Below are 26,636 nucleotides of genomic sequence, written 5' to 3'. Positions count from 1 at the left end.
GCGGTCGTCCCACCCCAGAAAACATAGTGGTCTGCTGTGTCGTAATAAGGAGGGTGGTGCAGTGGGTACTGTCAGGATGGGGATGGCAACCGTCGGCAGCAGCGGTCTGGCCGCACTGGCGGTAGTGTAGGCAAACTGGCTTTGTTTCTGTAGGTTGATCTCCAGATCATAATTTTGTGGTCTGCACTGCGGGCTTGGTGGTGAGACCGCCATCGCTGGCATGGTGGGAGCGTTACTGCCAATGTCATAAGGAGCACCATAATGTTACTCCAGTAAATCTGTTTACTGTATGTATCTAGTGGTATTGTATCTTAAATAACAGCATAATGACTGAGGCAACCACATGTACAATTATGACTTGCAATAACGCTGATCAGCATAAAATTGAACCCATGGTGCAACCATACACCTTGTACAGAAAAAAAGTATGTGTACAACCATGTTATTCATAGATACTCAGCAAATGTAAGGCATATATATGTTGTATGTTCATGCTTGGCACATATTGTTGTATGATAAACTGATCAAACAAAAGACTTGTGCACCACCATTTGCCGACACTGAGACTCTAAAAAACTTAGTGAGTTTTCTGAGCAAGGAGGAAAAAGAGAAGCAGAGCCATGTCAGTTTGAGGATCAAGGAGATTGTATTGTGTAAAAGTTTGCACAACTCTTGAAAGACCTGTTCATTTACACTTCAGGAAAATGTTCGTAAGCTTCATTAGCCTGACATCGTAAAGAGTTATAATCAGAGCGATATCTCCATACATTAAGTCTTTTTGGAGTAAATTATATGTCCTGTATTTTTATAATGGTAAATTTGATGCAAGATATGTTTAAGATCCTATGACTTCGATCAAACTACTGACCGATTCCATGAATCTATTTGCAAGATTTTGCATATTATGAGGATGCTTTTCCTGCAGCAGTGACCCACCCGTTTATGCCTTTATGTTCTGTGGAGGCCAGTTTTTCCATCTATTGGAGATTCACCTGTGAAATAGTCACAAAGATGTAAAAATTATAATACCCAGTATGGGGAATTGAATTAGAGAAAGCCAATCTATACAAAATGGAAACAGGCCCTATCAATAGTTGTCCCAAAGTTTGAAGTTTTGTGTTCGCCCAGGCTTGTCCCAGTCCATTATGGGAAAAATTCAGAAAAGATGGGTTATGTCCTAAACCAATATGGCAAGTTCTAACAACGCTCATGTTAAATCAGCTACGTGGCCCTGCTTTTTCGGTACAACCCTGTGAGGCCAGTAACCTCTACGACATACAGTTTAATAGCAATCGATACAGGTAGGGTATAGGCTATTTCTGTTTATTATAAACAACTTACATTAAGAACAAAAAGTAAAAAACGAAACCTTAAGAACATTTTCTTGTCTAAAAATATAGGATATGTCTCGTACTTGTGTAATGTTGAAGAATAAAAACTGTTTCATAGTTTTGTAGAGAAGAATTTCAGGTTTTGTTTTTTAATTGCATTCTTAATATACATTGTATATCATTGCGAGAGACAGCTTGCTCTCCGAGCTCTATGGAGTCCCATAAAGTAATATACAGATTATATTTGGGAACCAGTAACTTGCCAGCAATAGCTGACCATATCTGTGAGTATATCAACAGAGTTTTAAATCTTCTTTTCTTAAAATATGCTGCATCAAAGAATCCCTGAGCCGGGGTTCAATCTTCGTCTGTTGAGTGACCAGGTAGTATTTGTGATAACCTGTTGAGAAGCATTCCCAGTAATACAATTTTAAACAGGGTAAAGTCCATTCACCATTCCCTAAGGGGCATCGCAGCTTGGTGATTATCTATTCTATTCATGGGAGCTTGTAAAGCACAGGGCTACCCAGAAGGGCCTCCCTGCACTACAACAGCTAATGGTTAATTGTCAACTCTGGCCATTCCGGCCAGAACAAATCTGTTTTTAGCAATTTCCCGAATATTGATTCTGTCTCAGTCTGCATCATGTATTGTGGGAGAGTATTCCAGAGCCTGGAAACTAGGAAAGTGAAGGACTTCCCCCCACTTCTAGCTGTCCTTATCCTGGGTACTACAAACAGTTGCTGGAAGGCAGCGACCTAGAGGAGTTGTAAGAAGTAAGTAGTCTTTGGATCAGTTTAGGACCCTTTGTTATGCATCACTCGATGGGCCAGGTAAAGTGAATTGTATCCTATTAAGCACGGACAGACAGTGTAGGCTAGCTAGAGCCTCATTTGCTGAGTGACGTTTGGGGATTTTCAGTAGTATCCTCGCCGCAGCGTTCTGGATAACCCGGAGTCTTTTTATCACAGCTTTGGGACTTCCCAAGTAAAGGGAGTTCCCATAGGCAAGCCTTGACATGATAAGGCCTTATACCACTATCCTGCATGATGGTTCGGATAGCCATCTCAGCAGCTTTCTCAGGATTCTTAGCATGCCAAAGCATGCTGCCGCCAGTTTTTTCTCTTTAGTTGCCACTGAGAGTTTATTGTACAGCCAAAAACCCAGACTTTTCACCTCTGTTTTGGGGTTGAGTTGACTGCCAAGAGACTGAGGCCAGTTCAATTCCATCCAACTAGGTCGATTATTCAACCACCCTTAAATTTGGTTTTCTCTTCATTTTATTCCAGACTGCTTTCCACCATCCAATCTATGACATTCCTAAGGCAGTGGTTAAGGTGGAAGGACATCTTGTCTGTTTGATGGGAGAGGGTGATGGCGATCTGTGTGTAATCAGCATGAGATACTGAGGAACGGCTGTAGCCATTTATGATGTCTGCCAATGGGGGGACAAACAGATTGAATAGCCCGTGGCTCCACGAGGCACCCTGAGGGACCCCACAATTTAAAGAGTTACGTTATCGACCATATGAATTCCTTGCAGACTTGGAAGGTTCTGTTATTGTGGAAGGAGGTAAGCCATCTAAGTGGTGTCCGGCCTACCCCTGCTTCTTTATCCTTTTTACAAGCAGTAGGTTGGAGACAGTGTTGAACGCCACGCTAAGATCCAGAAGGACCAAGGCCACGGACCTACCTTGATCCAGGATTGCTTTAAGCTCCTCCGTGGCAGTGAGCAGGGCAGATTCAGTGCTGCTACTTGATCTGAAACCGGTCTGGGAAAGGTGTAGTTTGCCATTTGTTTCCAGAAATAAAGAAAGATTCTTCTTAACAAATATTTCCAAAATGTTGCTGGGTCATGGAAGAAGGGAACTGAGTTTTAGGGGGTCGTCTGATAAGTAAGCAACTAATCATATCTTTCACCATGGTGATTACTGCTTTTCCTCCTTTTGGCAAAATGTCTGGAGGTGCAGGGTCTTGCAGTGAGCCTGATTTTAAGGAGTTCAGCATCTCCTCTGTGTCTTTTTGCATTATTTCTGGAAAAGTGCTTAATTTGGCATCCCGTAATTGGGGGGACTTAAAGGCTCGTCCATTACCTCCCAGAGTAAGGAGGATGCTATTTACTTTCTCCAGAAATAAATTTGCCAGTATATTACATTGTGACTCTGATGGAGGGGGGTTGCTATTGTATTATTGGTGTGTTTCATCAGGCTGCTTCCCAGTTCTTTTGAGGAGTTGGCTACATTATAACTTTTCAAGGCAAAGCAATTCACACTAACATTCCTGATAGTGTCATGATATTTTTTAACTGCCTTCTTCAGTTATCCTTTCCACCTATGTCATAGTTTGTTCTCCATAGCCTTTTGTAGTTTTTTTATTCTTTGTTCAGATCTGTGAGTTCCAGTGTGAAACATGGTGCTCTCTCTATGGAGCAACTAGTTTTTTGTAGCCTTAGGGGTTCCAGATTGTTTACAGCATTTTATATCCAGACTTTAAAGCTGTTGTATCTGCTGGCTATATCTCCAACAGTTTCAGGGATGGTGTTAGTAAGTATGTTCTTCCATGTGTCTATATCTGTGACCAGTTTTTTCCAGGTTTGGGCTGATGAGGTGATGTGCTTTTAGTACTTGTGTTGCACATTTGGAATGGTATTAGTTTATGATGTGACCATAAAATTTCTAATGGGTCTTATGTTTCGGTGAGGACCATGCTGCTGGTTTGTTGTCATCTAAGAAAGTGAACAGATCGAGACCATGTTTGGGGAGGGATCTACAATTGATCAGGTGTAACTGGCTGTTAGTACCTTCTCTCTCTGGCTTGTCTTTTCCGGAGGATGGTTTGAGGTTAGCCAAGGTCACTTTACGTTCCCCACATGTGAAATCCCAAGCGCAAGGGCTAATGATGTGCATTCACACCTTTCCTGTGAATGGAGTTTGGCTGACGAATATCTGAGCCTTTTTTTGTCCAGACGGGAAGGGGTCCTGGCCGTGGCCACGGCTGGGCATGGATGGGCGCAGACAGACTTGCCTTCGGTGTGCCCTCTGTGCATCCGCACCCCGGTGCCCATTACATAGCTGGGCTGGAAGTGCTACAAGTAGTGTGCTGACCACAGTGGTACCAGAGGAGTGTCTAGCACGTGAGACCCTGAACAGGGCCACAACCTTTGGTCCCTTCTCTCCTTCTAGAGGGTAGCGGTGCCTCTGTCAGCTAGGGTGTCGGCGCTACAGGAAATCATTCAACTAAAGTGCAAGTTCATGGTTTAGCAACAATGCGGTGAGTTTCACAAAAGGCGTGGTGATTTAAAACAAATTAAATATGTTTCAGCAGCAGCACACTGATTTCAAACACATAAACACTTTTCGAAACCGACACAGTGCAATAAACAATGAACAGTCCTACGTGGTTTCTTGGATTGCCAAATAAACTGAGATTGTTATGCTTCAACCTTATGGAAAAAAAAGATGTGGGGATTGCAAGTGGTTAATCTTGAAAAAGAAACCTCATTTCTGGTAAAATAGACGTTTTTGAAACATTGAAGCATCCTTGTATTCCAAGTACAAAGTTGTTCAATTTTAATAAACTAAGAATCATGGTGTTTAAGAGTGCAACACTAGTAGAAATATGGATGCGAAGATATGTGATAGAGGTAACATAACAACTATTCTTATTTGGTGGCTTCCTGATATACACTCCTGTTATACACAATTTGAGTTATATCTGTTATCAGCAGATACCTTGAAAGAGCACCAAATCTCTTGGTTTCTTGTTCTGCTGCTGCTAGTGCCACAACATCAGTAGCATATACTGCAATTTTTTGAGGCACACAATTGAGAGGTATACCAATGAAATTATTAATATATTTGATATAGACCACAAATAACAGGAGGGGAAGGTGTAAGCACCAGCGAGTCGAGTGAATGACATTTTTGCATAATGTACCCATACAGTCAGCTTGGTTGTGAGATCCCTATGTAATACTTGTATCCGTTTGATCATCATGAGTCAAAATCCATTATTATTAGGTAAGTTCCATAAAATAGTCATCACACCTTATCAAATGCACTTTCAGCATCTCGCAGGACCATCTCGGATGCAGCGTCGAAAATGGAGACTGCTCGCTTTGGTACAAAGTGTGCTGCACTGGATCTACGCAATTCACAATCCAAGGAGAAATTCTTTGTGAAAGTTGTATATCGTGTCTAATTCTTGATTCACCAAATGGCGGGTGATTCCACAACTTCATATAGCGACTGTTGATATTGTGATTGTGTCTTGATTTGCAAATTACAAGCAAATTTGCATGTTTTTTCTAGGGTTAGTCATCAAGTTTTCCACACCTGTGCGTACTGTGCCTATGTGGTCAGATACTTGTTAAAGTACATCTGTGTTCTACATCTCCACAATTATGAATTGTAATCAAATTGCAAATTCAGAGAAGGTGAAAAAAATAACTCTACAGAGACCTACATCCAATCACTTTTTAGTAACAATTCAAATGTGATTAGCAGGATTCGCAAATTACTGAACTACAACTATATGTAGAGGTGAACACAGACAATTATGGTATACATAAATGTTTAAAGACTTGGACTACAGTGAGCAATGAGGTTTATATATTGCACTTATGTTGGCTTTGTTCCCCTCCCAAAATTACTCAAGAGCTATGTTGGGACTCTCGCGGTACCACAAAGGCAACTTTTACATTTCTCAGCTCTAGTGGCTTTCTTTGAAATATTATAAACTGTTTCCTGTGTTTATCAATGCCCCAAGCACCTAATCTTAAAATAACACTAAAGGGAGGCGAAACCTAACACCAGCACTTCTACAAACGTCACAGGTGCTGGGACTGTGTCTTCTTTCACTCAAATTAAGGTTATGTGAGTACTCACAAGCAGATCTTAACTTGTGATTCACCCAGTTTCATAGGATTGTATGTGTTTTGTGGCAAATAACTGTGTTGCAGATTTTATTTGCGTTGTAACGTAGTTTAGCAGATAAATCAAGCTTAAATGTGTTGCCTGTTTAAATACCTATAGATTGATCGAGAGCAGTACATTTCTCAGTAAAATGTATAAACTGCAGAATTGCAGTAACGAGAAAGTGCTAATTACCATAAGAAAATGCTGTAATCTGCAGCAAAAAGCCATTATAAATCAGGGTTGACTTGTGATTGCAGTATACTGACTGCTGTGCTTGATTATTCCATAGCACAGAAACGATTCTGAACATGTAGTGCCTGATTTAGATCTCAGCAGAAGAAACATTCCCTCACAAACATGATGGATATCCCGTCTGCTGTATTACGATCCCATTATTTCCTATGGGGATCATAATCCATCTGCCGAGATCTAAATCAGGCCCATAGTTCTGTGTAGTACCAGATATTCGCAGTCCTTGTTCTGCCGTTAAAAACATCATCTCGCTTACAGAGTCCACATCCAGCCAGGGGCGCACAGCTGTTTGCTGGTTATGCTGTGTGTTTACATGGTGATGCACTGTCCATGGAGCGTTCCCTTGCTGTCACTCATAAGGAATTGCATGGCTGTAACATAGGGACTGCGCGTCTGGTTTTGTTTGCTTATACAAGCGTGCACGTACACCCAAAAATCAATCAATCAATCAATCAATCGTTTCTAAAGTGCGGCTAATCAGCCGTAGGGTCTCAAGCCCGCAGAATAAAGACAGCTCGTGGTTGAGAATCTCCGTTGTGCCAAGCTGCCTCAAGGTGCCACAAAGAAAACAAACAGTCTTTCTTCCACTTCTTGTCAGAAAGGCAGATTTGCTGTCAAACAATTTTTTTTTTTTCATTTAGCGATTCCTGTCTAAGCAATGCTTTAATCTCTAAGCTGTGTAAGTAACAACGCATCCTGGAACATTGCCAGACTCACTGAGCCATCTTGCCAACAGTAAATGGTAAACTTCAAATTCAATCCCAGAAAGCCCATCGTCAATGCTGCAAAGTCCTCACCACACTGTAGAACATATACATAACAAAGATTGGTCCTGCAGAAATAGAACTGGATCTTTAAATACACATGCACGAGACCAAGCTTTCACGAACAAGCATTGCCAAATCCAATCGGTGTGACTTCAGTTTGCTAACATCTGCAAACACAGACAAAGGCGTTTGCACATGCCCTTGTTTGTATGTGTCTGCACATTAAAACCAGACATATTGGTTTGCTGGTGCTTGTTTTTATTTGATAGCAGTGCTGGGTATAAATGAGGCGTAAAGCTACTGATACAACCCCAAATACGAGGGCATTTATGTTTCTAATTCTACATTATGATGTGTGGGTCTAAGCAAACTGTACAATAAGGCATTTGTTTGACTAATTATGTACTTTGCAGAGAATATTTTATCATGAGAATATAAATGATACTTATTTTCCATAAATCGAGGTTTTCAACATAGGCATTCTCAAGGACTACAAGCAAAGCTCAAAGAAACATCTATAGTCGAAGGCTCAGGCCGAACCGCGTTGCCATTGTGTTCTGGATTTTGCACTTAGCACTTTACATTTATAAGATGAAATAAAAGAAAATTGGAACCTGGATTGGTGGTGCTGGCGTCAGACATGTGGCGATAGGCTGGTGAAACCTGGCTTTTGTTGAAAATGGAGTGACGTTTTGTGGATATATATATATATATTTATACAGTCCTCTCATGGTGTGCTCTGCAGCTAGTGCATGTGTCAGGGTTGGACCATTCCCCTGTGTACAATTTACCACCAAAATGAAACTATTTATTCACAGTACTTCCTGTTACACACTTTTGTGGTTGCAACTGTCTCTCCATTTTGTTGTCAACAATACAGCATTCCTCACAGCAGGTGCGATATCCTATCACATTAACATAAATGTCCAACTACAATTGGAGCAAATATTAAAATGTGAAATGATTGTTTATTAAAAAAATGTGGATTCATATTCTAATCCATTCTACAATAGACATGACCGGGAAGTAATTAACACTGATCCATAGCAATTTCTCAACACCTTCCAACAGTATTTCCACAGTTTTTATGGAACAATCTCCAGGACTTCTTGTATCCCACTGCTATTTATAAAGAGCATCCAAAATCCTATAAACTGTAAAGTACTTGGAACCGCTCCAATTCCTAAAGACTGTAGACTACCCAGACCGCAACAATTATTAATCAGTCCATATTCTGTCTTGATTAATGCGGTCCTGTACTGATTGACAAATATATATATATATATATACATATATGTATATATATATATATGAGCACACAAAGCAGTCCTCTCACGGCGCGCTCAGCAGCGGTGCCTGTGTCAGTGGCGGACCATACCCCTGTATCTTATTTTCATCAAAAGAGAATCGCGGCACTCCAAGAGACTTGCTTACTTGCTTTTCTATTTAATAATTATAACATCTCCATGTTATAATTATTAAATACAAAAGCAAGTCTCTTGGAGTGCCATGATTCTCTTTTGACAAATATGTATATATATATATATATATATATATATATATATATAAATATAGAGAGAGATAGATAGATCAATAGATAGATAGGGATTTGTGACAATATATTTTGTTTGTATTCCTTTTTCCTGGTTGGTTCATCTTATATAGTTGTATTTTTGTCAAGGTGTTCTTTTGGTAGTGTGAACAGGTTCTGAAAATAAAGAAGAATTACAACCCAAACAATATTCTTGAAAGAGATATGTTTTGGAAGATTATGTTATTCTTTTGACAACTGACAAAAGATTACAATACAGGACACTGCATGAGACCAGACGAAAGAATAGAGTATACTTATTATTAGGATGGTTTTTTCTACCTTTAATAAACAGTTGCATTTTTTTGTCTTTTCCACATTGATTCAAAATATAACAATTTTTGGTTATGTTGTGCAAAGGAGAACATAAAATGGATTTTCTGATGAAACACTTATGAGACACCTAACAAGGACTATTTATAAGTGCAAAATATCATGGGTTCCAGAATTGAAACATAGTACCTGAGAGTATGAAATCATGAAAGAAATGCAGTGATTTTTTTGTGTTTTACTAAATATTCATAAGATTATTCATCTCATTAAATTGTTGTGTATATTTGAGGTGCTCATGAAAATGTACACTAGACAAAGTTTGAGTTTGTAAATATTCTAAGTTCTGAATCTAAATGGCAGAAGCTGGGTTTTCAAAAATTAAGCGTCAACCATCTGCAGTCATTGCATATGATGAGGAATGTCACCTTGGTGTTCATGAACATATATACAAAAAGCCCCCTCAATGTGTGCTCATGCTAAACCATTTCAGATTTGGGTGAAGTAGTAGCATTAAAACATCAGTCTCCCACATATCTAAATGGTTTGCTTGTTTCATCACACTATTGACTCATTGGTGTATATTTACTTACATAGACTCACCCGTCATTCTCACTGTTTGATAGTAACTGGCTCCTCAAATTGCAAATTGCTGGTAAACTTCTTTCAGTCTCTTGTGCACATCTTTTTATGTTGCCTTCCTAGTAATTTCCTCCACATATCTACTGTTCTTCATGCATACAGCCCTCATTAGTTATGATCTGTGCCATTTCTTTACCCTGTACTGACAAGTGAGTGTTCCAAAGGTGAATCAGTGATACTCCAGTCATCATTGTGACTGTAAGAGTACTGAAGAGTATATTTTACCATATCCCAGTCTTCTCAGGCATATTAACGATTGCTAATAATGTTGTGCTTTAAATATGTTGGTCTCTGTATTTTTGATGGTTAAAAGGAATATTCCCAAATACTGCCACAGTGTTTAGAATATACTACTAGGACCCTCTACGATAAGCTTACCTAGTAATAGTGCCTTAGGCTATGGAACTATATATTGTACCATCAACATTGGTTGGTCAACATTGTAAATTTTCCTATTTCCTATGTGCTCACTTTTGAGTTAGTGTTGGGGAGTCACATTTGATATCTTTGTTTTTGTATTTCATGTTTATGTCTGTATACAACCCTCCATAAACTGCATAATCATTCATGCCATCTGGGCATGTAACAGAACTAACTAAGACATAAGTATGTACCCACACAGATGAAGGATGTATTGGAAGTATGATGCCTATAAGGTTCTGCGGGCTAAATGCTGGTGCAAATGTTTCTACTTATTCGCTCCATGAAAATATTCTGTGGAAGTTGCCAAACAGGGCTGTTTTGGGTGTACATTTTAAAAGGTAAAAAGTCCTTTATCAATCTTTTTTTTTCTTTACCTAACTTCACAAGTCAAGCCATAAACAGCAAAAGCCAGCTTTGAAAAGATGTTAGCCATCGGTGAACAATTTTAAAAGTTGCTTAAAAGGAATTATTTTTGAGGTAGCAATATCAAAATCGGCATTGCATCACTTCATTTGTACACCAAAATTGAGCATTTCTTTCTCTTCTGTTGTCATAAAGAATGCGTTTGTTAAACTTGTAAAACAAGAGATACCATTTGTAGGCTAACAAAAGTATTAAATTGTTCAAAATAATACATAGAAATGTGCAAAGAAACGTAATTTTAACTGCAGCACACTGGTTAACAAAATGCACTAATTATCCTGTGGCATTTCGCAAGTAGGGTGTACACGTACACCTCTCCAGAATACAGTTTTCCTGCACCATTTCTACTTTCTGTGTCTATATATTTTTGCATACCAAATTTTACAGAAATACGGATGGTTTGGCTGAAGGGCTTGAGCGATGTACCTGGATATTCACTAATATTTCAACCAAGTAAGGAACTTGCTGCGCTGCATTGGGTGAAAGGCAGAGAGCAGAAATGCTCCATATTTTTAAAGATAAGGACCATTTCTGATCTCCCCTTGCATGGCGCACTGTGTGCTGCCCAGCGCCAACACGGGCACCCTCGCTCCATAGTGCAAGGGCGCCTGCATTGCAAGATATAGATGCATCTGTCACGGTTCCAGGCGGTTGTCAGGACTCTGGGTGGAGCACCCCTTGAGGTCACACAGTATCTCTCGATGGAGGTAGTGTACCAAAACAGAAGAGCAACTAAAGGCGTACACTGGGAATGAACAGCTATAGTAAGGCACAGAAACAGGACAGTGAAGGCACAGCAGCCTTAGTGTGAACAAACGGGGAACAATCTGCAATGGACAACCACAATGGGGTTACCACTAAGGTTGTACACAGGTAAGGATCAGAACTTCCCACAGCCACAGGGAACGTCAATGCCTCGGTGTAGATTACTCTTACAGATAGTCACCCTGCAAGCCCCATAGAAAGGAGGCAGCAGAAGTGATTCTGTCTCTGGACCCTCAGGGTACAAACAAGGATTGTACTTACATACACGAGACAAGCCCTGGAGAGTCCAGCTGGAGACACAGTGGCAATTCATGGCAAACAGCAATGGCACACCGTCACAGTTAGGCACTTAAGACTACATACAAAACTAGACAAAGGATGGGGCAGGAATTGCCTCCTGGAAATCAGGAGCTAACCCCAGTACAAAGGAAAACACTTACACAGGTGAGGATTGACAGTACACTTACCAGACACAAGAACCCAAAAGGAAATAACAGAGAAAGAGTTAGAAAGGAGCCTAAGAACTGATGAACAAGCAAGCAAGAGACTAACTACAAGAGAACTAGAGGCTGCAGAAATAACAGAGAAAGAGGACAGAAACTAGTAGGCAAGTCTGAGACACAGAAAAGAGGTTACCAACGGTAAGGAAGAAGCAAAGGAAAAAGGAAAAGAATACCAGGAACAGAAGGAACAAAAAAGGAAGTAAAGCAGGAACAGAACTGGGAAAGGGAGCAGGCTCTGGCTGAAGCAAATAGGAACAGGGTTGAGAAACAGGGAGCAGGCTTTGGATGAAGCAATTAGGAACATGGCTGAGAAACACAGAGCAGGCTCTGGCTGAAGCAAGCAGGAACAGGGCTGAGAAACAGGGAGCAGGCTCTGGCTGAAGCAAGCAGGAACAGAAATGGAACACAAGCCAACAAGAGGTCCGGTACACAAAGGAAACAAACTCCAATGCACGACGAGGAGCTCCAGGAAATGGCAACTTATAAGCAGTTCCAGGCAGCAGTAAGCCCAGGGCGGAGTCACATTCCTGGGCTGCACAAGAGTGATCACAGGTGTGTGCAGTTCCAGTCTCTCACAAGCCCTGAAGGAGAGAACCCAGTACAAAGTGACAACAGGACTATTCCCATAGGAAACAATGGTCAGCAGATTACAGGTTTTACCAACAACAAGGCAGTGCATTATGGGACCTGACGTCCATGGAAGCAAAGGTAGTTCTTCAATAGCAAACCATATCGACATGGGAAACAAACGGGAGTCGGAAAGGGACTCTGGATAAGTATTAATGGTGATTCCCAGGCTACAAATAGTCTGTTTATGGCGCCCCCTACAGATGGGACGACAGAGTCGTAACAGCATCACATATAGAAAGAAAGGACAAGAAAAAAATATTTCTCCTCTTTACGCCATGCTGGGGGGGCGCATACCTATCTGATGCTATCCCAGGATTACAAATGCCGATCCTAGACCCATGGAACATCTCTGAGCTCAAAATGTAATGCAACGCAGTGCAAGCTGCTGCAATTTGTTACGTGTCATCACAAAGCCATGCGACCATGCAAGGTGGTAACATTGCCCCTTGTGTGGCTTTGTAAGCCCTACTGAAGGATTTGCGCTGTCCTTGCGTTGCCTGGCCTTGATGTTTATTGTATGGACATTATAGGACAAACACACACATCCTTGCACAGAACATTGGACCTTGATCACAGCCCATACACTGCAAACAGCATATTTTTCTGACTCAACTAGAGCATTCTCAGAGCACGCAAAAACAAGCTGATTTAAAGTGCCACAGCGAAGGAGAGACACAAAAGGAAACAGAAGGTCACTTGCAGTCAAACCTATCGGCAGTTATGAAATTATCCATGTTACAGAGTCGATGTCATGCAAAGCACTCGACTACTGCCCAGCGAAATCACTCTGTGTTGGAAATAAACAGAAAAAGTAGTCCAGAAGTCATGCTTAAAACATAGAGCCTCATATGTTTTCAGTACTTTACCGTTGCGCTTCAGGAGGGCTAAACACCGGAAAAGGCATGACGTATGCATGTGTTTCACAAATGAAATCAAGTGATTTTTAAGGCAAGTCGTCCACAAACCAATTAAACTGATGGGCGTGCAGTGGGCATGGTTAAAGCCCACAGAGAGCTTACAGCAGGCTAGCACGCTTGCGCGCTAGACCCTATAAAGGGGAGCAGAGAGAGGGACATGAAGCGGTACAGTTATTTGTGCTGCTGTGTCAGTGGAGGAGTAAAGGTGGTGGTGGAGGAGATGCAGGTACACGGATGGGTTGAAAAGTATTTGGAGATATGGAAGGGATGAAGTTGGTGGAGAAATAGTGATATGTTGTAGGGTGTAATTAGGAGCAGAAGAGGGTTTAGTGGGGAAGTAGGGTTAAAAGAGTAGCAAGGCGTGAGAAGGGCTAGAGAAGGGAGAGAAATAAAGGCAACCGATATTAAGAGTACGGCAGAAGTGGAAATAGAGGGGGTGCAGGAGTGGTTGTGGGGGTGCAGTACGGGGAACACTAGAATGTTGTAGTATCTAAAGATGGAATAGGAGCACACTTGAAGCCGGACAGAGGTTGGTTGAAAGTAGGGTTAAGGAAGAAGAAGTAAAAGGAGTCAAAGATTGGAAAAAAGGCAGCAGGCAGGCTAGGAGCTTTTCAGATGGTGCTCATAGGGAGCACATGCGTTTAATGGCAAATGAAGTGTAGAGGTGGACAACAGGAGAACGAAGATAGAGAAAGCAGAAAATAAGGATTAGGGAATTAGTACAGTAGATGAAGGGTTAGGGAAGTAGTGTAGTAAAAGTGGGACCAAAGGATTATTAGCAAAGAAACCAAGGGAAGTGCATAAGTAAGGTGAGGGACAGAGCAGAGGTGGGGCTTTAGGACGCATGGGACTGAAGAATGAGGAGTAACAAGGAAGAGATGGGTCAAGGGATTTAGATGGGGAGGGAGTAGTGGTAGCTAATGGTGTTAGGTGTAAGAATAAGCAGGACTAAAGGGGTTCCTTAGCTGGAGGTCCATAAATGTGTTCATGATCAACACTCTGTTCTGTGCAGCGCCTACTTCTGGCCGGATGAGTGGGGACACCTCTGGTTCTTGCTCCCAGTTTTCTCTTCCGGCCTATCCAAGAGGTTTAATATGCTGCTGTGAGTGCACAGTATTAACATGATACATTGCCCCATAACATTTTGGGGTTATTTGACAGCCACATCCTTCTTAAGCAGCCCTGGACTATGGTTGACACAAATTCATTGAGATCAGTGTTTTCACGCCACTGCTGTTGGGTTCATAACCATGTACAGAATCCATGTACATATAAGCCCGCACTGTTTGCTTTCACACCCACTTCTCCAAAGCAGTTCGCAGGGCATAGAAGAAACCAAGGACCCAACATAAACACTCTTCCATAAAGGTTCTGGTGCAAATTGCAAATTCCTTAAGCTATTGCACATCAGAACAGCCACGAATCCCAGAAAACGTATTTATTTAAGTGGAATTCCTTGTTATGTGGCATTCTGAAAGCTGAAGGTGCATGTTGGTGCTTTCCAGTGATTGTGGGTGGTTTCGTTGAGCACCATTTTGTTGGGGTCAGTGATGAATCTCATGGCCCAGAAACAAATCGATGCCATGTCCGATTTTTCGTATGCTGCTGACTTTTTAAGTATTTACCTTTGAGTTTCATTGAATACAAAGGTATCTCACAGATATCCTGCTGTGTGGCATGGCTTCTCCCGGTGAGCACCAATGTTGGGACACTTGCCACCCTAGACATAAGACATTGATATATGAGGGGTGGATTTGCCTAATTGGTTAATTTTCTACTGTTTTTTCTATAGTAAATACTGTAGTGTCAAACCAGGAGCGTAACTCTGGCATTGACCTGCCCCTCAGCAGATTTATGTTGCTCATTTCATTTCACATAAGGTTAAGTTCTGCTGGATAACTACAACTGCACCAATACAGATTCCTATGCACCCAGCTTCTTCTCCAACCATTTGCTGCCTTAATGCTTGTAATTGACTCTGTAGAGTACTCTGCTGCCTTTTGGCTAGGTTCATGCTATCACAATACCACATCCATAAATGAGCAGAATGTGTCCTCACCCATTTTGATTCAGGCCATTGGCAGCTGTTAGTTGTGAACAGGCTCCCATGTGATGAGCTGGCAGTCCAGTTCATATCTGGGACAAGTCTTCTTTATTTAATCCCACAACGACACTACATCACGAAGAACAAAGAGCCATTGGTGTGAAGACTCACCTGCATCCCACCTTGAGCATGTCTATCTTTCCATACCACCATTGGGAACCACGGTGAAGACTTTTAAGCCCACGCTGAGCTCACTTTGTAGAGTCGTGGGGGATAATTTATTTTCTCAAGTACACTTCGGTTCAAGCTATCACAAAATTCACATAATTACAACAGAGAACTATTTGAGGTAACTAGATGCAAGTAACCCCACCGTATGTGAGTACGACAGCTGGGTTCTGTAACAAGCAGATGGAGACATGTTCTTGGTACCGACACAAAGAAATCTTGATACAATGTAATCAAGGAGTTTGCAGTGCCCTGTACTCTTCAGCGAGTGGCACCAGTGTGGTACATAGCATAAAGTGGTTACACGCCCATCTCAGGGTCTAGAGTGGTGAGTATTTCAGAGGAAGAAGTTATAGAGACATTTCTCACACGCCACTGCCGCTGTGTGGCATCTGGAGTTTAATGAGAGTGGTACAAAGAAATAGTGGCTCCGATGCATAGTGGATCTTGTAGATCTGATGCTTCTGAAAGTCCAGAATTGTCACGAGTGGCCAGATGTGCTGTTATGTAGAGTAGAACTGTGTATGGCTGAAATGTGACAGCCATCCCTGCCCAATAGTTATTACAGTCCAAATACAGTATGTCCACTCTCAGTATTGACCCCTAGACAATGAATTCCAGAGAGGTTCACTGGGCTGCAGATCCCAGGTGTTCTTTGGATGGGAACAGTTGGTTGCAGAAAAAAACTGTGAAATGACTATGTAGAATTCATAATTATGTTATATTCATATGGATAAAACAGCTGTTGAATTGTTTGTCGATTCATTCCTTTTCGGCACAATGACCCAACAGGGTCTGCCCATTAATTTTAACAAGACAAATTGAAATAAAAAATATTTTTCAACTTTACCAATGTGTGGACATCGCATTATTTTTAAAGGGGGTGCTCTGTTATACAATCTCAGTTTACATACAAATGACACAGTAAGAGAAAAAGCACCATTACATCACACATAGACATATTTTTGCATTTGCAGGCAAGTGTTGCTAAACTCTGTTGCATTTAAGGGAATAAATGCGCATCCTGTTCATGGGACACATGGCTCAGATTTCACCTAGAAACCCAAGGAAATGTTCAGGGCTCCCAGGGACAAAGCACGGACTCAGAGATGAAAGGAGGTTGATTCTGATCCTGCAACATGGCGGCTGCTGGAGGACCCCAGCCGCAGGCCATTCTGTGTAATGCAATGAATTGTGTGCTCTAGTTTTTCAGTTCCTTGGACGTTAATTCAAATTCAGAATACTGACTCAAGATCATCCAGGAGGGCGAAGAAACGAAGGGAGCCTTCATTGGAAGACGCTCTGTCTGCTGAGTAAATTAACAATTGGCAATTCCACGTGATTATTAGAACATTGGAATGCTGGGAGCTCCGTTGAAAAAAATCGAGTGATCCAGGCTTCTGTTGGCCAGTTCCAACATTCCAGTATTTTTGTTTGCAGCTTTCCTTGGGGTCCGTGAGTTCTTCGATTGAGTCATTAGAACATTCTGCCCTCTAGCGGCGGACTGTTCTAATAACCTTAGAGTCCACCTTGTTAAAGGCCCTTGCCTCTGACTGGAGAAGGCCTTTAATGGCTGGTATAGCCCGCTATGGCGGGCTCTAAGGCTATCGTAGACAAGTGAGGTGCAAGAACACTTTATAGGCGACCGATGGATCAATGCAAACACATTCCTTTCTCAAAATTTCTTTCAGTATTCATTTCCAGTTGGTAAAAATATGTGGTTAGGGCTTTGAAAACGTTTTAAAAGAAATACACCAAAGTCATAAACATTAGTTTTGCCTTTCATTTCCATTCATGTTGTATTCCCCTGGCTAATCAGCATGTTACTGATTTCTTCCACAGTTCTACTCACAATGAGTTGACCACACAATGTGTCTCCCAAACTCGCTCTATAATTACACACACACTCGTGTTCTCACCTCAGGCCTCTGCAAATCTTCTCAATGTGGATTTGCCTGAGAATTTTACATTCCATGATGTTTCCATAAGCAGCTCTGCAAAGAGAACTAGAGGATGGAACCTTCGCTTGGCCAGGAGACACATTTTGTGCACTTGTTTGTATTTCTTTCCTTCATGAGCATGCTAGCAACAAATGCTGTGAAGAGGACACCGTAAAACACAATACCTGAGTGGGCAACATTTCCTCATTCCATTGACAGAAGAGAGGGATTGGGTCAGAAGACAAGACAGGGGGTGAGCTGTTGTGCCGGATTGGTTTAGAGAAGCTGGTTTATGGATGAACTTGCAGCAGGTTGTGGTAGTAGAGATACTGTGAAGGTAGTCAGCATGGTTCGGGTTCTTCAGGTGAATGACAGGATAGGGATGATGCTCCAGTGAGGTAAAAACAGGAGAGCAAATTACCTGAATGTGGAAAAGGCAAAGGTGCCTTAGGGGCGAGAAGATAGTGTTAGTTGAGTTAGCAGAAAGGTGATGTGGCGCATAAAGGGGAATCGTTTAACCGCAGTAGTACGACGCAGTCATGCATCGTTTAGTACCATGAACAGCATTTTGCAAAAGTGCCTTATTTGCACTTTGAACCATCCTATATGAAGATTGTATGATGTCAGACCATATCTTAGGAGTTTCAGATGGATCCTTATAGATAGTAGAACGTTTCTTCGACTTTGAAGAGACAGTAAGAGGTTGTTCCCATAAGATGGTTGTGTTGAATAGGTGGACGTGGGGTAATGCAGCAGGTGGAGTAATTACTGTGTAGAGTCACATGTGGATGACGGCACACACCCCTAACTTTTGATGCAAAAGTGTCCGAGAGAAATGACATAATGGAGTGAAATAAGTGTGTTCTTAATAGATAACTGTATGGTGTTGGTTAAGGATACCTCAAGCTTTGTAAAGCATGAGGCCACCCTTTGGCGGATGTCAGTTGTGTAGAATGTCACTTGTTTATTGGCAAATAGATGACGTAATGGAAGGACATGAATAAGGAAATTATATTTTGGAGCGGGGATGAGGCTCGTTCAGAGGACTGTGTCTTCTGGTATGCCCACTGAGGAAGCCTGGCTGAGTAGGCAACTGGACATCCATGAGAGTTCTCTGCCCTTGATGTCCCTCTAGGATATGATGTGGTGAATCAAAAGCATTAGAAAGTCCAGAAAGGAGGAGAGTTGTGGTGATGGGATGTGGAATCAAAGTTGGATGAGAATGCAAGTTGTTAGGGTACGTTGCTCAGAGGTGCAATAATCATGAGTTCTAGTAATTGGAGGTACAATGGAAGATGCTGTGCAGAGACCATCATGGGTTTTGGGATGGAAGTTGTAGTATTGAGTGAACGGTGATATATTCCATGGAGCAAGATATGGTTTAAAAGTAGGTAGATGGCGCATTAAAGTTGGAGAAGGTTGCTGTTTTGAGAGTAAAAAGATGCACGGTGCTATGTAAGAGTTGATCAAATAATGTGGAACACCTCAGAGGGGGAGTGTACAGTGGTGAATAAATAGGAAAAGGACTGTTGTTTGCTGTAGAAAATAAGTTGTTGGGTAAGGACGCAGGCTTATGATTGCTAATAAAGATAGGAAACAAAGAGATGGTAGAGTTCTAGACAGTAAGCTTGAAAGTGGAGAAAGGAACAATGGTATTTGAGAATGTCCAGAGTTAGAAGATAATGGCCACCGGCTCTCCAACAACACACTGGAGTTTGGAGACCAGAACAGAACTCCTCCCTATAGAACTCTTGGTGGAGAGCAAGATATGACGGTGAGCGGAGAATCTTATGTCCTGACCCCACCTAACATGGTCTCCAGAATCCCACAGTGTTAAGCAACGTTGCTTGAAGGACTTAGAAAGGTCATAACCAAATAATTCCTTTCTTGTGTCCACTTCAATCACCCTGCGTCTCCCAGTGATCCCTCCCGCAGTGTTCAAATTACTGAGCTAGTCATGCTATTGAATAATTGTGTTATATTCTCATGCTGATAAAAAAACATGCAGATTTCTTCTCTACAACTTGACATTACTCTATTTTTTCTGCGACGTGCAGCTTCTGTGAAGCCTTTTTGAAATCATGCTATATTAAACATAAACTGTTGCAAAAGTCCATAAACAAAAAACTTTGCAAACTATGCAAAGTTCCTTATTTTCTAAAGAATTTCACATATGTTGTAAAATAATTGTTCACCCCTAATATATTCAGAAAGTCTCATGTTTCAAACTTTCAGTACGTCAAAACTGTCAGAGCTGTTCTGTGTCGCCCACAGAGAAGAAGCCTAAATGCGCTTCATGAGGCTCACTTACCATAATTTTACTGACCTTATTTTAAATTGATTTTTACACTTTTAGGACAATCTGCTATCTTCGTTATACTTAATGACATTCATAAAATGTTTGCTGATTACTAAATCTCTACACATCCTTAAGATGTCAGGCAGATGCAAAACATCAATTTGAATAGACATCTTGGCTCAAATGGTGAATTTGTTTGCCTTTATGAAAGTAATTAAACGGTTCACATCTATATAACAAGACAGTTCCATACTTCTGTTGTTATAACAGAAATGGTCAACTTCTCTTGACGTCTATAAGGAAGTAACTGTGGTTGAAAATTCAGTTTTAGGTTTTTTTAGGGGAGTAGGTTTTTTCTCCAGGACCCAGCTGGGACCTTGACTGACATACCTATGTAGGACAATCTATTTTGATCTTAGAAAATGGGAGTTTGTTTAGCAGACAATACATTATCTTAGGATATCATTTATGGAGAACACAAGCAGGAGTACATTTATGTTGGCAGGGACAGGAAACTTAACATTTGGTGCATAAGAGTTCATAGTTATGTTGCACCTGAGACATTTTTGCCTCTCAGTCGAGTCCTTAAATATATTAAGGCCCTTTGATATTTCAAATAAGGAGGCATAATAACCAAATGCCGGTATTTTTTTAAACTTTATTTATTTTGATGTAATAAAATGGTAGACTTGTTTTTCCAGCTTCCTCTGTGTGTTGATTGTATATGAAACCGTAAATTGATGAATTGGTTTCATTAACTTTAACCACAGTGAAACCAATAAACAGTGGAGAGAAGCAGCATCCATTATTGAGCCCATTAGGTTCTTTGCCAGTGTTAACGCCACAGTTAAACCTACGTGTTGGCAGGAAATACGTTATAAGATAGTCCAATGAGCCGTATCCACCTCATTTTCATGGTAAAAAAATAAAAGTTTGTAAATGTCCTAGTAGGGGATTTAGAGGAGGCTAAAGGGCTACAGAACCACCTCCTAAACATGGAGTCATCCAATAAAAATCACTGCAGGATAGAATTAGCGAAAGTGTTCTGATGTAGAGGAGATTTATGTTGTTTATGAGAAAACTGTATTGGTTCCTTGTGGATCAGGATTGCAAAAAAAGGGGATATTGAACCCTCACTCACACTAAGTGACGTCATCAATGATGAACATGGCTATAGAACAGAAATTAGTTCCAAGCTCTATCGGTAGGACATCCGGATGAATAAGGAAGCGTTGAAAAGTGACATAGAAAGTGGGAATCTATGGGTGGTAAGGTATCTTAGAGGAAGTGAGTGCCTAAAGACTCCTGCAATGATTGATTACTAACAGAATCAGGAGGATATTGTGAACAACAATATCAAGTAAATGTGACACAATATGAAAAGATGAAATGAAAGAGGGATCCTTCCCCTTCAAAGAGAATGACATGATCCCATGTGGTCACTGTGGAAGTGTAGGTGCCGTGGTTATGGTCAGTTTCAGATGTGTAGACTATAAAGATGAGCAGATTTCATGCAAAATGAAGCTGAGAGATCACCACCGCTTAAGGAATTTTGGCAGAATCCAGCAATAGAGCAACATTTGATGGAAATGAGATGCTGTGCAAGAGCTTTTTCTGGAGTGAGGAGAGGATGAAGTGTTTGAAGTCATTTCCACCACAGCCCATGTGAGAGCTTTGTATATATAATGTGGGGAACAGGATGACTATGTAGTCTCAGTTAAGCAGGGATAGTACCATTTCACTGCGGACATGGGAAGGTTTAAAACATTTAAGGAGAGACCTGAGATCCTTGGTGGTGGGGTCAAATATGAAGGGAAGTGTGGGATTCTTAAGTGGACATGCCAACGGAAAGTTCATTTTAATTCACGTGAGCTTGTCCTCAACATGTTTCTGTCAGAGGATGTATGTGGGTGGAAACTGCGACATGATAACTAAAGCTTTGACATGTACTGTATTATCTGAAATTGGCCATGAGGCTTGTATAGCTATTCTTGGTTTTTAAGCAAAGTTTTGCACATTCATCCTTTTTGCTAAATAGCATAAAAGAGTTTAGGAGTGGGGCAGTTCCTATGTAGCTCTGAGTGCCTACCGGGAGTTTCAAGTTATCAGTAGTTTCTTTTCAATTTAAGTTAAGTTCTAGTGCGAATCAGTAATCATTAAACTTGCATATTTTGAGGCACGCAAGGGTCAGAAGAAGGTATTTTGAGAATTAAAACTGAAGCTTTCCTTAAAGGGGGAACCTGTAGGAGTGTTTTCTGTCAGGTTTTTGAAGAAGGTAGAAAATATGCTAGCCTTTGACCCAGAGAAAACATTTGAGGTTTTATGAAAGTTGAGGTTTTCTGGAGGCACATGGTCCAGAAGGCATATGCAGAGTTAGTACGGTTTTGTCTAGACCATTGGTTCAGAGTTCACATTCTTTATGCAGTTTGTGGCCTTTTGTGGGACAGAGCACATGTATTTGATTTGCATACAGATTGGGGAAATGGAGTAACAAGGCCAACAAATAAAATAACAGTTGATTCCACACATGGAGAGGCTAATCAGTATAAATAAAGAAGTACCATTGCAGGTAAAAAACAGACAAGAAAATATAACAATTACTATAATATTTTTATAATATTTAAACATTATAGCCCATACCTCTTGGGAGTAAGAGCTTTTAATCGCCTTCCCTGAAGGGATGCTCCTGAGCTGCAGGAAAAGGCCCATGATTAGGGGAGGGTAATTAACAGCAGCTGTTGTCTGCAAGTGAGGGCACTGGCACCGCCTCTCGGGCACTGAACTCAGGTCACCGGCGGTGAGGGTTTGCACAGCTCTTCAGTGTCATTGCCACGGTGCAGCGCCACCTCCCTTTCCTTCACTTAGGGTGAATGCTAGGCCCAGTTGAAAAAAATGAACCTTTCAGTTTCATTTTTAGGGTCGAGCCGGTGTTGCATGTGCTAGCGCATGCGTATCGCAGCGAGACGCTTTAGTGTTTAGAAAAGGGCTCGTAGCCCTGTCGACGTCACGTCAGTGTTTTTCATTGGTTCGTGGGCTTGCCTAATAAAATCTGCTTGCTTTCATTAGTCGAAGGCATGCATACGTCATGCCGTTTCCGGTGGCTATCCCTCCTCGAGCGCATCGACCAAGTACAGAAAACATGCGAGGCTCGCTGTTTTTTGTCAGGCTCGTGGACTACTTTTTCTCTAATTTACTAGTGCGATTTCGCTTGGCAGAAGTCGGGCACTTTACACAGTTAAAAGCACTTTTTCGGGTTACGTACATAAATGCACTTTTGCCGATAGGTGAAAAGTCGGATTAGGAGTTTACAACGCTATCAGCTCTAACATGAGCAAACGCGAGACCCGTTGCATTGCAAATGCTTGTTATTTCTTTGTTACAGAGCTTGTTAGACCTTAGATTCCCCCCTTGGTGGAGAAGGGGGTGGGGCCTGCACTGTGCAGCGAGAGCTGGAGCTGTGCTGCAGCAACAATACATAAGGGCTCTTTTACACTCCACCCACAGTGAGCAGAATTCAACGCTCAGGCACAGGGCGTGGGTGGAAGGAAGTCAACTGCTTCCGAAGGGCAGGGGGCTTGTTGCCCCACAATGCACCCTGTGTGTCCCTGTAATGGAAGCTGAAGCCACAAAGGGAGCATTCTTAATGGCTTAACAACTCCTAACTTTTAATAAAGGGTGTTAATAATTTGTATATGGATCTTTCTTATTCTAATTCAACACACATCTGACATCTCAGTCCTTTCCTAAGGCAGAATGTGAACCATGATGGCTCTTGGTAATTCTGTGGGTAAGCAAGGATGTCAATTGATCCGTCCTAAGAAAGATATCTTTTGTTGTGCAGTAATTCCCAATTCTCTGTGATTTGGGGAGCGACCCTTTTCTAGATGCATTTTCTACAATGGAGATTTTGTAAATCTGACAAAAAAGAGCTGCCATTTGCTTAAAAGATACTACATAAACAATCGAAATGCAGACATAATTCTGATTAATAAATAATGTCTGCTTTCTGTCATAAATGTTTTGCCCTAAAAACAAAAAAAAAGTCACTTTGGAAACTCATGGTTTCTTAACATTCACCAAACAAGGCCTAAACTAGGCCCAACTCCAACTCGTTTTTATGTGTTCATGTTTTCATTTCTTCTCATTGCATGTAGCAAAATGTGCACTAATGAAGTGCTTTGTGTTGTGATGCTGTTCTCGATGAACTCAGGAGGAAGCTTTCCTTCCAGATGTAACTGTGTAAGGTCTTTCCTCTCTGTATCCGAGGAGGTCTGGTCACTATGCGCCTCTGCCATTGCTTTGTGTGTAACTAGATTGTACTGTCACACCCAATGACATCAGGTCCAGAAGGAATTATGTATTATTCATTGAGAGAATGGTGCTTGCTTCTGTTCCACTTAATTTTGTGTTGTGATTGAGACTTGCAACATTTTATTCACATAATGCTGACTGTGTGATTTTATTGTGAATTTTCCTGTAAAAGGCCACATTTTGGAAATGAGCTATTAAGTCATTTTTGATTATTAGAGAGCAGGCCCTTGTCAGTTTGTTCATACTTAGGACTATATTGATATTTTTTCTGAGACTTGACTTTATCGCAGATCTCTTGCTGTATCTGACTGAGCCTGATGCTAAATTGCTATATTTGATTTATTATTCATTTTTACAAATTTTTACCCTAATCATATTTTGCTTTCTGTAATGTACCTTGAACCTTTCACAAACCGCTATGGTTTCTAACCTATTCTTTGTCTCAAGATGGCGGCTTATTTAACTGATTATTCTATTTAATGACAATTTTGACCAATAGGGGCATATTACCTTATCCAATCATGAAGCTAACACCACCCAGATCCTGCAGAGACGCTTTATCTCATGACCTATCAGATCATCAACAATAGCATTAACTCAGGTGCTGGCAGCTCTTGAGATTGGCTGCTGTGGTGCCAGGGATGCCACGTTGCTGCCTGTGTGAGACCACAGGTAGAGTGTGGCAAGTCTTGATTCACTCTGTCAGTAGCAACCAGCGAACATTTTCATCTTCAATGATCTAAACCAACACAACCTTATTAGCCCTTCGACTAATCGTTTCGAACCTAGCCTATGTATCTTTCATAAGAGCCAGTTAGTTACCCACTTGGTAGTTTAAAGGTGCGATTCATACCCGCACTAGAGGATTTTGTGCTACTGCACAGTGAAATCTGCCTATAATCCTCGCTTTAATCTCTGCCCTCCTAGGAGATGGACTTCTGGGCTTAGGATGTGATAAACTCTTAGGAGAAGCATCAGTTCCTATTTTGACCTCATGTGTGCTTAAATATGACAACTAGTTCTTGGCTTGATTTTCTTGTTGTTCCGAGTATTTTCAAAATACCTCCTCTGATACCTGGATGAAGAAGGGGCATTACTCCGTACCCCCAGTTTAGGGTGTGAAATGTAATGCCTGTTATTGTAGTCTTTCATCACAAGGAAAAACCATGACAATAAGGGTCAGGCAAAAATGACTTCCACTCCCTCGGACACAAGGGGGTCATTGGGTTTTTGACTTTCAAAAACAACTCCAGTTTAGGGAGTTTACAAACACAAAAAACATTTGCCTGTCATGACTGACTCACAGTCTAGAAAACATTCCCTACATTGGCAGGAACCGCCATGACAGTGGGTCCTGTCTATCAACAGGATTGTCTGCTGTGCCGGCAAACAAGTCACAATGTTGCTGCTGTACGTCACTCTGTGTTTTGGAGGTAATGTCCTCCGCCATCCTGACAGTGTCAAAATACTTCTTTATGTAACATTTTGGAGGTAAAACTATCTTGTACATAATGATTTTCATACTAAAAGGCAAACCTCCCAATGGAAGTTGTAACTGACCCCAGTGAAGTGTAAAAGGCCGGACTAGTGAAAGATGAAGAATTTCACAAACAGAAGTGACATTTTAAACACAATGAAATCTTTACTTTTCTGGCATTTATTTTACATTTCAAGTCATGGTACACAAGTAAATAGTAACCCGAGCATTGGCTGAGGCGATGCCATGGTCATCACAGTTGCTGGAATTCTTCATCAGTCTAAGGGCCTCATTCCAACCCTGGCGGATTGCATCCGCCAGGGTGGAGGGCCGCGAATGCACCGCCAACAGGCTGGCGGTGCATTCATGGGCATTCTGACCGCGGCGGTAACGCCGCAGTCAGAAACGGGAAACCAGCGGTCTCCCGCCGGTTTCCCGCTGCCCATGGGAATCCTCCATGGCGGCGCAGCAAGCTGCGCCGCCATGGGGATTCCGACCCCCTTCCCGCCAGCCTGGCTCTGGCGGTTTACACCGCCAGAACCTGGCTGGCGGGAACGGGTGTCGTGGGGCCCCTGGGGGCCCCTGCAGTGCCCATGCCAATGGCATGGGCACTGCAGGGGCCCCCTAACAGGGCCCCACATTGCTTTTCAGTGTCTGCTGAGCAGACACTGAAAAGCGCGACGGGTGCCACTGCACCCGTCGCACACCTTCCACTCCGCCGGCTCCATTCGGAGCCGGCATCCTCATGGAAGGTGGTTTCCCGCTGGGCGGGCGGGCGGCCTTATGGCGGTCGCCCGCCCGCCCAGCGGGAAACTCAGAATAACTGCGGCGGTCTTCTGACCGCGCAGCGGTATTCTGACGGGGTTACTTTGGCGGGCGGCCTCCGCCGCCCGCCAAAGTAGGAATG

At 41.8% G+C, this 26,636-nt stretch overlaps 1 protein-coding gene across 1 annotated transcript in view; it reads left to right on the top strand.

Annotated features, from left to right (window-relative positions):
* The window catches only part of LOC138303611 (C-type lectin domain family 2 member B-like), a 134,191-nt gene that overhangs the window by 86,517 nt on the left and 21,038 nt on the right, over positions 1 to 26,636 (top strand). The gene's annotated exons all lie outside the window — the stretch shown is intronic.

This window comes from Pleurodeles waltl, chromosome 7 (assembly GCF_031143425.1).
Source record: "Pleurodeles waltl isolate 20211129_DDA chromosome 7, aPleWal1.hap1.20221129, whole genome shotgun sequence".
Lineage (NCBI taxonomy): Eukaryota > Metazoa > Chordata > Amphibia > Caudata > Salamandridae > Pleurodeles > Pleurodeles waltl.
Note: the sequence above shows the minus strand (reverse complement) of the source record. Positions and strands in the feature narration are given on the sequence as shown.